This window comes from Manacus candei, unplaced genomic scaffold (genome assembly GCF_025592945.1).
Source record: "Manacus candei isolate 608988 ecotype Guabito, Panama unplaced genomic scaffold, ASM2559294v1 h1tg000011l, whole genome shotgun sequence".
Taxonomy (NCBI): Eukaryota; Metazoa; Chordata; class Aves; order Passeriformes; family Pipridae; genus Manacus; species Manacus candei.
In genome coordinates this window covers 8505320-8520027 of record NW_026138059.1, presented here as the reverse complement: position 1 = coordinate 8520027, position 14708 = coordinate 8505320, and the positions used below count along the sequence as shown (strand labels likewise).

General features: G+C 38.8%; 1 protein-coding gene across 24 annotated transcripts in view; it reads right to left on the bottom strand.

The window, feature by feature from the left end:
• MYT1L (myelin transcription factor 1 like) overlaps window positions 1-14708 on the bottom strand; it is a 321644-nt gene that overhangs the window by 154281 nt on the left and 152655 nt on the right. The window contains exon 1 of one of the 24 annotated variants that reach the window (XM_051778263.1): window positions 7281-7337. The exons of the other annotated variants lie outside the window; for them this stretch is intronic. The gene's annotated coding sequence lies outside the window, so the exon portion shown is untranslated. Of the gene's footprint in view, window positions 1-7280; window positions 7338-14708 lie in introns of those variants that run through there. 24 annotated transcript variants of the gene reach the window in all.

The window sequence follows — 14708 nt, the reverse complement described above, 5'->3', positions numbered from 1 at the left end:
GTACAGAAATGCACCTCTGTATATAGACAGCAACTTCTTTAGTCAGAAGTCACTGTTGAAAAAGAATAACCATAGTAATAAAAGGGTCTACCAATTCCAAAATGTGCTTCCTGAAGTTGCCAGGAGATTTGTGACCCTTGGGTAATGTCAATATAGGTTAGGAAACAATAATTTACAGGGATTTAAGATTACAAAGATACTTCTTCTTTGTTGGTGTTGGCCTTGACTGTTATGAGTGTAAATATTCTTCTTAACTAAATAACAGATAATAAACTGATATCTTTCAACACCACGTACTCAATTTCTTTATCAAGAAAAGTCCTCTTTGCTATATTGGCATAGCTACAAGTAGGGATTTACATCCATATGATATGATTGTGTGATTGTCTTCATTAAGAACAACTTTTTTATTTCTGGAACCAATGTAACCCTTAGTACACAAGACTATGCTCTCAGTTCTGGCAAGTGTGTTTCACAGAGACAAGTGCTCTGGTTCACTCTTTTTTTAAAAAATTTCCTGTTTGAATTAGATCTGTTTGGTTTTGACCAAGATTCTACCATATGATACTTGTAGATTTACCACAAGTCTCGTCTGTATTTTTCTCTCATTCTTTCTCTAATTCCCTTGTATTTACTCTTTAATGTATTAAATGCAACCATTATTTTATTTACATACTTAAGAGGTGTTTGTGCATGTGCTCTTCACCCACCACTTTTCCCTCAATGGTTAGACTAAGCTGAAACCTTATTAAAATGACATGCTAAAAGTAGTTACACTTTATTTCAGATAAAATAATATTTATACAATATTTTTCATTTCTGAAACACTTCTAGTGCTTATATAGGCCTTCTTTAATCATCATTTTCTGAACTGTACTTTGAGACCTTGAGTTTGTCCTTGTTTGGCTAAATCTGTTCAGAAAAAACTACAAGCCTATAGTTTTCTTTTATCAGTCTAAATTCATACTTTAGGAATCTGTTCACTCTTTTCTCCCCATATTAGTAATACAAATAAGATTTTATAACATTTCATAACATCACCTTAACCATTCTAGCAAGTTTATCCTCCCAACTGATCTCGTCAGACAAATCTTCCACCACCTCTTTTAATGGATGAATGTTCATCTGTCTTTCTGCTTTGTCAATCTGATTATGGATGTCAGAATTTACTATATTATGTTTCAGTTTAATACAATGCAGCTAATGTAGCAGTAATTATGAAATTCAACCTTACCTTCTAAAGGAAACCCAACATATCTCAGAAGTGAGAGGGGAGTGTTTGTGGGATCAGGAAGCCAGATTAGGAAGAGAAACCTAAGTCACACATGCTAAAATCATCATGAAACTCTCATGTCAACCACAAGCATGACTTTAATCAATATTTCACAGTAAGACACAGAAGAACCTCAAAAGTAAAGCACTGTGATCTTCATAACATTTACCAGTGTTGTGGATATCAACACCATTTACTTTTGGTTTGGGTTCAGTAAACCAAAACCCATCCATATTATTCTATCATCTAGATCAATACCTTTAAGGCATCACAGGACTACCACAACTGCAAGGCACAACGGAAGATATAGTCCAGACAAGGACACTGCTCCCTAGAGCAAAATGCGTCATGAAATTCCTGAACTTTGACTCCTCTGAGACAATGGTGGTGCACATGGACACAGCACAGTACTGTAGTGTTTCCAAACAAAATGCCTCAAGGTATAAATATTCTTTTTTAAGTGGAAAATAATATAACACTGATAATTCATTTGACAGAAATTTCTTTTACATACTTGTTTTGAGAAAAGTGATTCTGATACAGAGGTAATTCCAGAAAGACACAAAACTTACTCTTCCATCAGCATTACTCATCAGCCACCTTCTAATCAGCTTGAGTCACTCTGACCACTGTAATCAAGACCACAAGAGGCACCTGATGTTAGCATATGTTTTTAGTAAACTCAATGAGACTAGATAATCCTTATAACTACCTTCCTACTCCCTACAGTGATATTTGAATTTTTATTTGTATTTGAATAGGTGTCTGAGCCTCACTATGAGAAAACCTGGGAAGAGAACAGAGGCAGATGACTCTCAGCAGTTCTTGACTCTGGACCTTGTTTTATCCATACAAAATGAAGCCTTTGAAGATAAGGTTGGAAAATTTGTCTTGTATTTTAAATAGATAGTGAAAGAGAGAATATAACAGCCTGCAGTTAATAGACTGTCTCCAGCCCCTGGTGTTTCAATAGAAGGCAGTCTGAGCTGTGCATGAGTTCGCTGCATGATTAAGACCTTTGCAAGGAAATAAATTGTTGGGTTTTTTTTTAACCATCTTTTGTCATGTAGAAGTTGAAACCAAATTCAGCAATTTTTGATTTCCCTTTCACCTCACATCACTCCTGTGTATCTCACACATTATGGAAAGGCGGTGCCATTCAGAGCTAAAGCTCTAGTTAGCAGCACCCAGGACAACTCTCACTACCTAATTCACTATTCATTTCTACTGGCATGTGGTGGGGGTGGTGGTCCTATCTCCTAGTTGCTCTTAATTGAGATTACCAAGTCTTTCCTATTTTTTCAACATTTCTTTAGTTATGAAACTTGAAATAATGCACTCGAAAGATTAGATTTAATCCTTATCCACAAGTCTTGACACAGACTTCAGTGGTCATAGAAATAAATTGGGAATACGACCTCTGGGGCCTGTAGTATCAGCCAGTTCTAGCAGAACAGCAGAGCTAATAATGTCAGGAAAAATTGAATTTCACACTGAATGCCTGAGCTAAGAACACAAGGGGAAATTCATCTCTGGTAGCACTCACTGTAGACACACCAAGGATAAATTTTGGCATTTGTGTCAGTAGCAGTTAGTATTTTGGTTCGTAAGTACACAGATATGTCATATATAATGCCTGGAAAAGCTAGTGGAGTTACAAATAAGGTTGAAGTTCAGGAATTTAGCCTACAGAGTGTTTCTGGTCCATGTTCTCTCTAGTTTTTTAACAAGCTGAGGAAATGGAGATCCCAAATGAGCACATGATTTTTGCTAGTTTGTCAGAAAAAACCACTTAAAATTTCACACATTTAAAAACATAACAGCAACAGTCATTTTTACAGTATTAAATCCTCTTTTCAATTCCCTACCTACCTCCACAGCTCAGCATGTCCCAGATTTCCTCTCCTACCTTTCATGAGGTGATTTGTACACCTCTTGCCAAAGCTCGTGATTTCACTCATCTGTTCTGGAAATCAAGGCTCCTGAGCTGCTGCTACTGGCAGGGAAGGACATCGTCATTGCTGATTTTCCACTTTCTACAGTCCCTTCTTGTTTAATCCCTACTAGTCATCTCCCTTCCAAGTATCCTCCTTTACATTGCACATCATGTGTTACCACTCTCTCATCCTTTCCCTTTTGTATAATGTATTTCAACATTTTCTCCCAGTAAGCTTTTAATTCCTTTTCCTTCTTCCTTCTCAGTACATCTTTGCTTCCTTTAAAGTACACTTTTTGTTCTTTTAAGTCTTCCAATTTCTCCTTCCTTTACCTGATTAACCACTCATCTCTGTTTAGTAGACTGCTACTGGAATCCCCTTTGCAGCACAGAAGCTGCCTCATTTTTCGTGACTGTTCCACAAAAATGAGTTTGCCACAGCCTATGCCTGTTCTTTTTCACGATCCAGTTCTCAACAAAGTCAGAAGGAACATTTCTACTGATGTTTAAGGGGTACCAGATTGCAGTCTTACTTTCTTCTATTTCAAATTCTAAATGCTCACTCTTTTTTTTTTTTAAGTCTCTAATTCAATCCCTGCTGACAATAAAGATGACTATCATTCGACAGCATTTTTTTAAAATATGACTGACATTAAAAGGCAAACTAAATTTAAAATGAGCCTAATTTCCTACCAGCTACAATGTTACACAATTTACATATACTCTAAACTTTATCTCACACATGTACCAGATGTACTCCAAAATACCACTTATGTTTATTGTTTACAAATACATATTTTCAAAATGCATAAATTTACCTTAGCATATTATAAAACAATACTACCAAAGTGCTACCAAAAAATGAATGGGGGTGATTATATTTTCAATAACCATAATTATTTTGAGGCAATATTTAATTATTTTTCTTCCATTATTGGGGGTTAACCATAGGCCAGGTTTTCATCTTACAAAAATCTGCGACAAAGAAGGAATTACATTCACTTTTTAGTGGCTGGCATGTCTGTTTGTCTCTAATAATACATTCTGTTTTCAGTAAAAAAAATAGGACAAGGGTGAGAAAATGTCATAAATTTAATCCATTATTTGTGACATGTACCAGAAATGGCAAATATTGTGATAATTTTTACAACAATATGGTGGACTCAATCCTCTGAGTATTTTACACAGACGAAATACGCTGTAAGGCTCCAATCTGCAATTACCTACAAATCACCTTTAATATGACTGCTAAAAGGAAATGCTCATGGTAGTAAATTAACCATGTTCACATTTGCCAAAACTTGAAAAAAAAAAAGTAATAAGGTTTAAAACACAATGAAAAGAATTGATCCGCAAAGATTTATATTTCTGTTTTCAAGTCCTGTACCGATTACAGGACAATAGCCCTTATTGAGCATCTATTAATCCTACTGATTTCAGTGGGTGCTAGACATGTCAAGCTGTTCCAGCATTGGACCATGAGACTTTTGCTGCTGAGTATCTGGATTCAGCTCTGCATGCATAACTATCCTTGCAAAGAAACTTAATCTCCTCAATCCCCCCTGTCATCTCTAACCCTATTATAGGTCAAGACTTGCATAATTTCACAGGAGATGTGCATAATTAAGATTAATCATTCTAACCTGATCTTTCAAATGCTAACCAACCCAAGTAGTCATGAAACTGAGTTCTAAGATAAAATCTAAATGAAGAGTCACAAGTTTTGATCAGACTAAAAACTGACAAGCATACCAGTATTTCAAGCTTAAGTGAGGTATACAGTATGCACTGGAGTAATCGGTACCATTTTCCATTTAAAAATCAGTTGCTCATATTAACCTTGGAGGATCAGGCTGGAAGAAATTATCTGTTGTTCTATTATATCTGCTTGTCCTAAATTTATGTGCTTCAAGGATATTTTAGCATAGAGTGCTAACATTAACAGCTAACATTTGGCCATAGATGTTCAGTATCTCTTATAAATAAATAAACAACAATGTGCAGACAACATGCATTCAAGTGTGAACAACTGTAAAACAGATTACTATTTTTCTCACTTCACTCACCTTCCCTTCCTTAAGAAACCTTCTTATGTCTTAAGGAGACTAACATCTCTCAGGTTCAGGGACAGAGGTGAATTTTTTTAAAGCTAACACTGAAAGTTTTGGAAATTATTTTTGAACAGAGACCTTGTAAGTATGTCTTTCAGAAAAGACAAAATCAGTGAGTATAATTGCTTTTCTCTGACTAGATATTTATACCTAGCCTGCTTACCACCATAGCATTCAAGGACAGAAGATAAAACTGTTTTATTCAGTAAAATCAGATATTCTATATCAGATAGATAATATGCTTTATAAATGATTCCTGTGGGTTAGATCTCAGTGTTTCACTTGGTAATTAAGCAGTTAACAGCATTAGAACAAGATCTAAAGAGGAGACACAGCACAGCAAAGGTAAAGGCTGCCTGGCTACATCTTTGAACTCTCTTAAGGACTCTGCAGTACTGGCATCACTCCAGAGTTTAATTTGGTATGTTCTGAAAGTCTAATCATCTTCTGCAGAGAACAAACCTCTGACCATCACACTGTTAAATTCTAATGCTCTTGTTCTGCCTCTCTGTGTCTGATGCTTTTTTTTTTTTTTGAGGGACATGTAGGTTGTTTAATTGTTCGGGATAATAAATTATTTGGGGTCTTTGTACTTATTTCATGCAGGCCATTTCCCTTATTATTATCGCTAATAAAATCATAGCCTGCATTTTTTCTGTTTGTAATATTTATGTGAACTGTGTTGCAATATAACCTGTTGTTATGAAATACTGCTAATATGCCAATAATAAATTGAGAACTAAACTAAAATACAAATAGCCCAATGTGTCTATCAGTAGTTCTGAAAGATGACGTAAATTGTGTCCCTAAAACAAAAGTTAGCGCAGTTTTACTCTGTGGACCAGTTTATTAAACATAGTCTATTATGTGCTTTCAGTTATAAATACTGAATTACACAAACTTTCACTGTTGATCAGCATTGAGAAAGAAGAAAACATGTGAAATTAAATAACCTACTGGATTCTACAGTTATTTTAGAAAAAGTTTTTAATTACCATTTAGTGAAGAAGAATCAAAATACCTGGAGTGTATTTTTAGTAGCCCACTAATGCAAGGTGTAATAATGAAAATATATTTAAGGTTATGTTTTCCTTGTGACAGTAAGACACTGATATTGTCTGTTTGCTTTGGAAGTATGCATTTCCTTCCATAAGGTTTTAAGCAGCAAGTTTTAAACATGCAACAGAAGGCATAACTGCCCTTACTACATTGTTTTGGTGTCAGTGCAAGACAACATTCCTTTGTTCTCACTGTCTACAGAAACAAGCGTATGTATTGTTATATAACTAAGATGCTAAATTTAGAAAGAAATCTTAATTCAGGCAACAATACAGACTGCCCCTCATCTTATATTGAATCACATGGAAGTATGTAAGTGGACTTTCATGCTGAAACAAAGTACACCCATGTATAATTAATCCCAGGTTCAGGCTAGGGGTATTTTCTTCTTTTTCTCTATTACAACCCCCCTCAAGATTATAATACACCAAAGAACAGCTTTAAAATGCAGGTTAACTACAATATTTTATAGCATTTATCAATGTACTTTACAGAAAAGCAGATCTCAACTCTCAAGTCCTAGTGTGGAAAACATATTAGTCTTTTACCATAAAAACTTTTAAATAAAAGAAGCAACATGTGTTTCTCAAACATATAACTGATGTGCAAAACTGATCTAGTACAAGACATGCCTGAGCATCTCAGCACATGGGAAGAATGCACCTGCTGCTTTACAACTTTTTGTGTTTCCTTCTCACTCAGCTTCAAACCATTGGAAATGCTCGTGTGGAGGGACACTAGAGAGTTACCTCACCTTCTGTATTAGTGTTTTGGTGATGCTTTCTTTTTCATGGCAGAAGTTTGAATTAAGATCCAGACGTTAAGAGTTTTTTCATGGTACAAAGTTTTTTTTAACCTTACCATACCCCAATTACAAGAACTTCTCTTGTTTCTGACTCACATTCAGCTGGGAGACCTTCCTGGCTACATCAGCATGAAGACAGCTTTCCAGATAGCAATATTCCACATGTCTATGTTTCAGGCTTCTTCAGGGCATCTGAGGACTAGGAATAAGGCAACATGAGCAGTTGTTGTATGCTCTAAAGCTCTCTTGTATCCTTTAGAAAGGCCTTTGTAGTACTTGGTGCACGTTCCCCTTTTATTTTGCACAATCAAAGCCCTGAATCACTACTGAACCCTACATATAAAGCCCTGTCTGGTCCTCTCCTTCAGCTTCCTGTGACTTTTTCTGTGTGACAACTGGATATTTGCGATGTGAAAGAAAGAGGTAGAGGCACCACTGAAGCCTAGTCAGGGACAGACTTACCACCACCAAAGCTAGGTCACTCTCTCTGAACAGCACTGGTCATCCACAATCTGCATTACAAGTTCACAATGTCCTTTAAATTAGTCACTAACTAGAATATGAAAGACCAACTTCCTGGTTCTCTGTTAAATTTAGTAGTGACACTAAAGAGATGGCATACGTACCTCTAGACCCCATCCCAGCAGAGATCGAGGTTGTCTTAATCCCTGGAAGATGGCCTGTGGCAAAGCAGTTGGAGACTGACAAACCCATCACCACATTCATCACAGAGCACTGTGGAGCCAATGTACTACACGGCTGAAACCCGGTGGTGGTGACAGGACAAGGCCTGCCAGCACTCCCCACAAGACTGGCTCAGTTCCAGTCTCCCACAGCATACTCCTGGAAAAGCTTGCAGCTCATGGCTTGGATAAGTGCACTCTTCCCTGGGTTAAGAATGGATGGATGGCCAGTCCCAGAGAGTGGTGGTGAACGTTGCTGCATCCAGTCGGTGTCTGGTCACAAGTGGTGTCTCCCAGGGATCAGTGTTGGGACCAGTCCTGTTTATTATCTTTACTGATGATCTGCATGTAGGGATTGAGTGTACCATTAGCAAATTCACGGACGACACCCAGTTGAGTGGGAGTGTTGATCTGCTGAAGGGTAGTAAGGTCCTGCAGAGGGATCCGGACAGGCTGGATCGATGGGTCAAGGCCAATTGTATAAGGTTCAATAAGGCCAAGTGCCAGGTCCTGCACTTGGATCAAAACAACCCCATGCAGCACTACAGGCTTGGGGAAGAGCAGCTGGAAAGTTGCCCAGTGGAAAAGGACCTGGGTGTGCTGGTCAAGAGCAGCTGAACACGAGCCAGCAGTGACTGACTATAAATCAGAAATAATGTGGCCAGCAGGACCAGGGAAGTGATTGTTCCCCTGGTTAGGCTGTACCTCAAATCTTGTGTTCAGTTCTGGGCCCCTCAATTCAGGAAGGACATTGAGGTGCTGGAGTGGGTCCAGAGAAGAGCAATGAAGCTGGTGAAGGGTCTGAAGTCTTATGAGGAGCATCAGAGGGATGCTTGGGGAGGAGGAGGTTCTCTAGCTTGGGGAGGAGGAGGCTCATGGAGACCTTACTTGCTCTCTACAACTACCTGAAAGGAGGTTGCAGCCAGGTGGGAACCAGCCTCTTCTCCAAGGCAGCTCGTGATAGGACATGAGGACAAAATCCCAAGCTGCGCCAGGGAAGGTTCAGGTTGGACATTAGGAAGACATTCTTCACAGAAAGGGTGACTGGACATTGGAATGGGCTGCCCAGGGAGGTGGTGGAGCCACTGTCCCTGGAAGTGTTTAAGGAAAGACTGGACATGACACTTAATGCCATGGTCTAGTTGACATGGTGGTGTTCGATCATAGGTTGGACTCAGTGGTCTCAGAGGTTTTCCCCAGCCTGGTTGATTCTGTGATTCTGTGTGATTCTGAACACCAGAACCCACACAATTCACAGTGGCCTACTTTGCAATTCATGCTCCATGTGAGCATTTACCCTCTGCCTCACTGTAGTCTTTGGAAGGCCCTAACCTATTTACTGACAAATTTTAGTACAACTTAAATGGGCATAGTCCCAGAAACAAAAGTGATGAAAATCCAAACTGTAGGTATATCAGGCAGGTCATTCCTCTACATCCCACCTGGTATCATGACTGTTAACTTACCTACTTAAAAGCTGAAAATGTCTCTCACCATTCCTTCTAAATCTCTCCTCCTATTCTCCCAACAATTATATCCCACTTTTTTCTACTAACTGTCCTTCAAGCTTAAACTCCTCCAGGTTTTACCATAAAAGGTAGGACAAGATCATCCAACCCATGCTGAATTTCCCCCCTCATAAACTAATAAGAAGCAACACTGAACGCTTAAATCTGTTCTCTCCTGTACTCTCTCCTATCTGTCTACAAGGGTTAGGACACATTTTACAGTGGAAATGGACAGATTCCCAGCCCATGCAACTGTTAAAAAAGTAAGTTTTATAAAATACAATTTAACTGTACCCTGAGCTCCTCTGCATGAAGGCTTATGCCATCTCCACCATCTATATTCACACACATCTTTCCCTATCCATCTGTTCCTGTTTGGCCTTCCTCCAGTATTCATGCTAAAAGTATGGCTCTGAACCTGCGAAAGCAGTGAGTAGGCACCACTGCTGTGCTCACCACCTAGCATGGAGCAAGAGACAGTTGCCCCCAGCACCCGCCAACTTTGAGTGCCTCACTGGAGGATGTCACCCAGCCACATTCCAGCATTTCTCCTCCCTCCACATGCTCCCTGGTTCTGATGCCAGATGCTTCTCCTCTATCCTGCAAACATAGTCTTGGTCCAATCACTCTTTCAGTGTCATCTGAGGATGCTGTTTTACATATCAGAAGCTAAGAGCTTGACCCAGAATGAGGGCATACTGTGATGGTATTTGTCTTCTGGGCTGAGAGAAGAAATGAAGAAATTTAAAGCTAAAATGTCATTATGTCCAGAAAATAGCCCTACTGGGTTTTTTGTAAAATGTTTTTAAGAAAACAAACATTACTTACTGCCAGATACAGACATACTGTTAACAAGGAGTAATATTTTAAAATACATAATTTATCCAATTTCTTATACAAAGGCTGTAGAGTAATTTCAACAATGTGAAGTTGGGGAAAGGCTTGTTTGTGAGAGTATATCCCATCTTTGTCCCATTTTTGTCTTGTGCAATCAACACCTAAAAACTGTATTCCTTATATTTCTTTTCTCAGTATAGCCTTCTCCCCAGTCCCTGAAACTGAAAAGACACAGAAAGATCAGCAATGTTCTGCTGCTTCTCATTGTCTAAGTTGTGCTTTTTCTCACTGTCTAGCATTTTAAGGTCTTTCCCAAAGTGCTGGAGTAGGCTCTTGGAGCAAATACCAAGAAGTCTGTGTCTTTAGCCACATCATGGAGGGTAGCTGGAGAAAAAATTAAGCTGAAAATCTAGCTGTGATCTAGTGGATATCTAGTAAGTGATGGTGGTCTCAGGTTGTGAGGAACAGGTCATCTCGTGTCTGGGCAGACCAGACTGGAAGTGGGTGATGGAAACCTAGGACAGGCAGCAGTGTCTTACTGCTGGTCCAGGACTGCAGTTTACCTGACACCAGAGGGAGGTGCCTTACTGCTCCTGGGTGGTGTCCCTAGGAAAACTGGTGATTCAATACTTCTACTAGAAGTACTATTATCTGCACATAGCAAGAGAACTTTCTGCCTTCCAGTCTTCCAGTGAAGTGTATGGTTCTCCAGTAAAAGTCTCTCCCAGCATGGCATTTTGCCACCTACAGGCTAAATGTCAGCCTCATGGGGCCTTCCTGGAATGTCAAATGCTTCCCTGTCCCAAGCAAAAGTTTCCCTTCCTGACATTGTGTGTTTCTGTTAATTTCCTGATTCCAAATTAGTTGACTGTCAACTGCCAGCCCTACTGGGCCAAGCAAACAAGTCTCTTCATAAGGAACTTTTTTGCATGAGTTTAACAGTTCTCCAACCATAGAAGGACCGTATGTCCTCCAGGCACCACATGCTCCAGGTTACCAGCTGCTGCAGTAGCAAACCTGACACAGCAATACCGCAATACTGTAAAGGACAGGCAGGAATTTTCTGCCTAGACAATGGGATTTTTGAAGAAGGATATCGTGCATGAAAACATCAAGTGCCATAGGATAACATGGAAGTGCATGTCATGCCAAGTGGTCTTGTACTGGTAACCTCAAGGGATTTTTTAATTTAATTTTTTAATTAAGAAAGGTACAGAAGAGTTGGTGCTCAATATTTTGTGGAAAATTAATAACAAAGTCAGAAAATGCAAGAGGAAAACACAAATAGCCAGATAGTGAGGAATTCTTGAAAAATGCTCTGTCAGGAAGGGGTATGTGCAAATCTATTCTGTCCTTAGTCTTCCGTAAACACAGATATGGGCAAGGATTGTAAAATCTTTGGCTGAGACTGACTATAAACCAGAAAATATTTTTCCATTGTTTAATTATGCAACCCAAACCAAAATAATTTGAGGTAAGAAATCAAATCTATATCTGAATACCCCGAGAATTTGGATTAGCTCATCACTGAATCTGATTTACACATGACAAAGTCTTCATAAAGTACATAATCCTAAACTTGAGATTTTGTAAGTGAAACAGGAATCTTGGGAAGGGAAAGTAAGAGACTTTATAGAAATGAGGTTAGTGAGAGACCAGGCAAGACCTGATCACCTGGGAAATGCAAATTCCTGCACCGAGGCATTAGAAAAGTCAAGCAGCTGACTGGCTGATAAGTTGCTTTGCAGAGAAAGACCCAAGGCTTCTGGTGGACAAGTTGACCCGAAGTCAGCAATGCATACTTGGGACAAAAAAGGCCAACAACATTGCCAGGAGCTTATTGGAAGTGATCCTTCTCCTCTACGCAGCACTGGTGAGGCCACTCCAGGAGTGCTGTGTCCAGTTCTGGGTTCCTCAGTACAAGAAACGTATGGACATAAAGTCTTGCAAAAGTCCACAGAAATGATGAAGGGATCTGAAGCATCTTTCATACAAGGAGAGGCTGAGAGCTGGGATTGCTTATCCTGGGAAACAGATAGTTTAGGAGCATCTTATCAGTGTACATAAATGCCTGACTGGGACATGCATTAAAGAGGGAGCCAGACTCTTTTCAGTGATATCCAGTAACAGGAAAAGAGACAATAGGAACAAGCAATAGGCAGAATACAGAAAATTCCATTTCAACATTAGAATTGTTGGGGCTTTTTTTACTATGACCAAACACTGGAAGAGATTGGTCAGAGAGTTGTGGAATCTCCATCTGTGGAGACGTTCAAAGTCCAGCTGAATACAACCTTGAGAAACCTGGGCCATAGGTTTCTCAACCCTGAGAAACCTGTTCTAGCTTACCCTGCTTTGATGAAGTAGCTGGGACTATACCTCCAGAAGTCCCTTTTAGCCGTAACTATCCTGTGACTCTGTAATTCTATATATGAAAATAGAAAGTCTTTAGAAATGTCCATTTTGGAGACAGTAGATATGTTCTGAATATGAGTTTAGGCTTAAAAATTGTCAGGATGGTTTGAAGGTGGAGGTTAACTATACTTATTATATTTATGTATTAGAATGTACAACAGTATATATTAGAAATATATTCCAATATAACTCAATATATTCTTAAACAAAAGACTGGGTTATCTGAGAATATAACTGGGTTGGTAGCTAAGAGATTTGAGCAAAAATCCGGATTAGAATTGCAAAAATTCAAGTCTAAGCTGATGACGTATCAGTTAATCAAAACAATATTATGTAACAGTGATAATGAGCATTTAGATACGCAAAATTTAGAAGACAACACGCAAGATTTAGAAGACAACGAGAAATCTGTAGCCAGTGCCATATAGACTATTCTTGCCTGGAAAGAAAAGTTCTGAAGCAAAATGCCAGTCTTCATCATGCAACTGTTCAGTTTTCTAACGCTCTCTGGCATTTCCCCTGAGTTGTCTTTCGTACATTACTGTTTCCTGTTAACACTTGCAAAGCTGTATAACTTGCAAAGCTCTGATTGCTCCTCAAGTCTTTCATTTGTGGTGATGCTCCAGTAAAACCTTGATAAAGATTAGGAAGCAGCCCTTATGTGTGAACTGTGTGATCACTGCCTGTAACACGGACCTCAAATATCTTCCAGCTTGCTTGCACTTCACCATCCATGTGCTTTTTACCTGCCATACAGTACCTACAGTCCTAGTTCTTTACAGCAAGGACTGTATTTCTATCTGTACCTGTCTACCCTAGCTGATGGTAGGCACTGATACTTTTTGTACACAAGACAAGACCAAAATGCCACTGACAGGAAAATTAATGACAATATTTATTAAAGAGTCAGATGTAATTAATTCATTAATTTATTACATTAGTTAAGTATTACTTAAAGGTTGTCTCCTCTAAGACTGCTCATCTCAGAAATTGTTTAAGAGAAGTGAATAACAACTCTTACTGTATAAGAGCTCTGCTGAAACCCGTTCAAATGACTCATGAGAACCTTCTGAAAATAAAGGTTACACTTTTTAATTTCATACTGACAATTTACACATTAATCCTAAATTGTTCATCCATTATGCAAACTATATGAGCACCTGCCCTGTCCCTGACATCCAAGCACTGCTTGGTACACTACTTCAGACTGTACTAGCAAAATTGAGCTGGCCGATATTAGAGAAGTTTTGAAATAAGCCTGAAATCCATTGGTGTGTCTTGTCTCTTCATCTGAAATCTAAAAATTATTCATGTTCAAAAGGGTATTGGACACTCTTGCAGAGGCAGACAATTTAACAAAACTAGCCACTGTTCACAACCAGGATACATTCAAACTATCTCTTCCTTTTGTTATCCTCAGTAACTAACAAACATTCACAATAGGGATTCTGGGCCTCACGCAACTCTTGGGTCACCTAACAACATTTTTGGATTCACTGGTTGCATTAAAGATTGTGGCAAACAATAAGCTCACCTGATGCAAACCAGTGGAAACTGTTTAAACTGCGATCTTTCGTGTTTCTGAGGCAATTCAGAGGGGTTGAGCTGCCATTATAGTGAACTGTGCATTATGTATACTTTGGTTTCTTTGTTTAATAAAAGGCAAGCCTTCTGCTGCTTCAGAAAAGTCAATGAATGTTTCGTGTAAAAACTACAGGAGGATATAGTCCTGAAGCTCTTTGCAGCTGTTAACTATATGTTTTTTCTTTTTCCTCCCAAGATTGTGCTTACAAACAGTAGTCAAATACTACTATTGCTATAATTGAGACATCTGTTAAAAGAGTAAAAACAAAAAGCACCACAGTAAACCAGATTTTTTTAAAACAATTCTAGTCAATGGTAGAAGGACAAACGAGGTTTTACAAATAGATAAGGATCAGGAGATTTTGAGGGAGTCTCTTGGTGTGATGGATGGAGGCGAGTTGCTGACAGATGAGGCACAGAGTGCTGCAAAGCTAAAAGATTTCTTTGTCTCAAGTATGTTCACTAGGGAGAAAGAGGGAAACATGCCAGAATCAGAG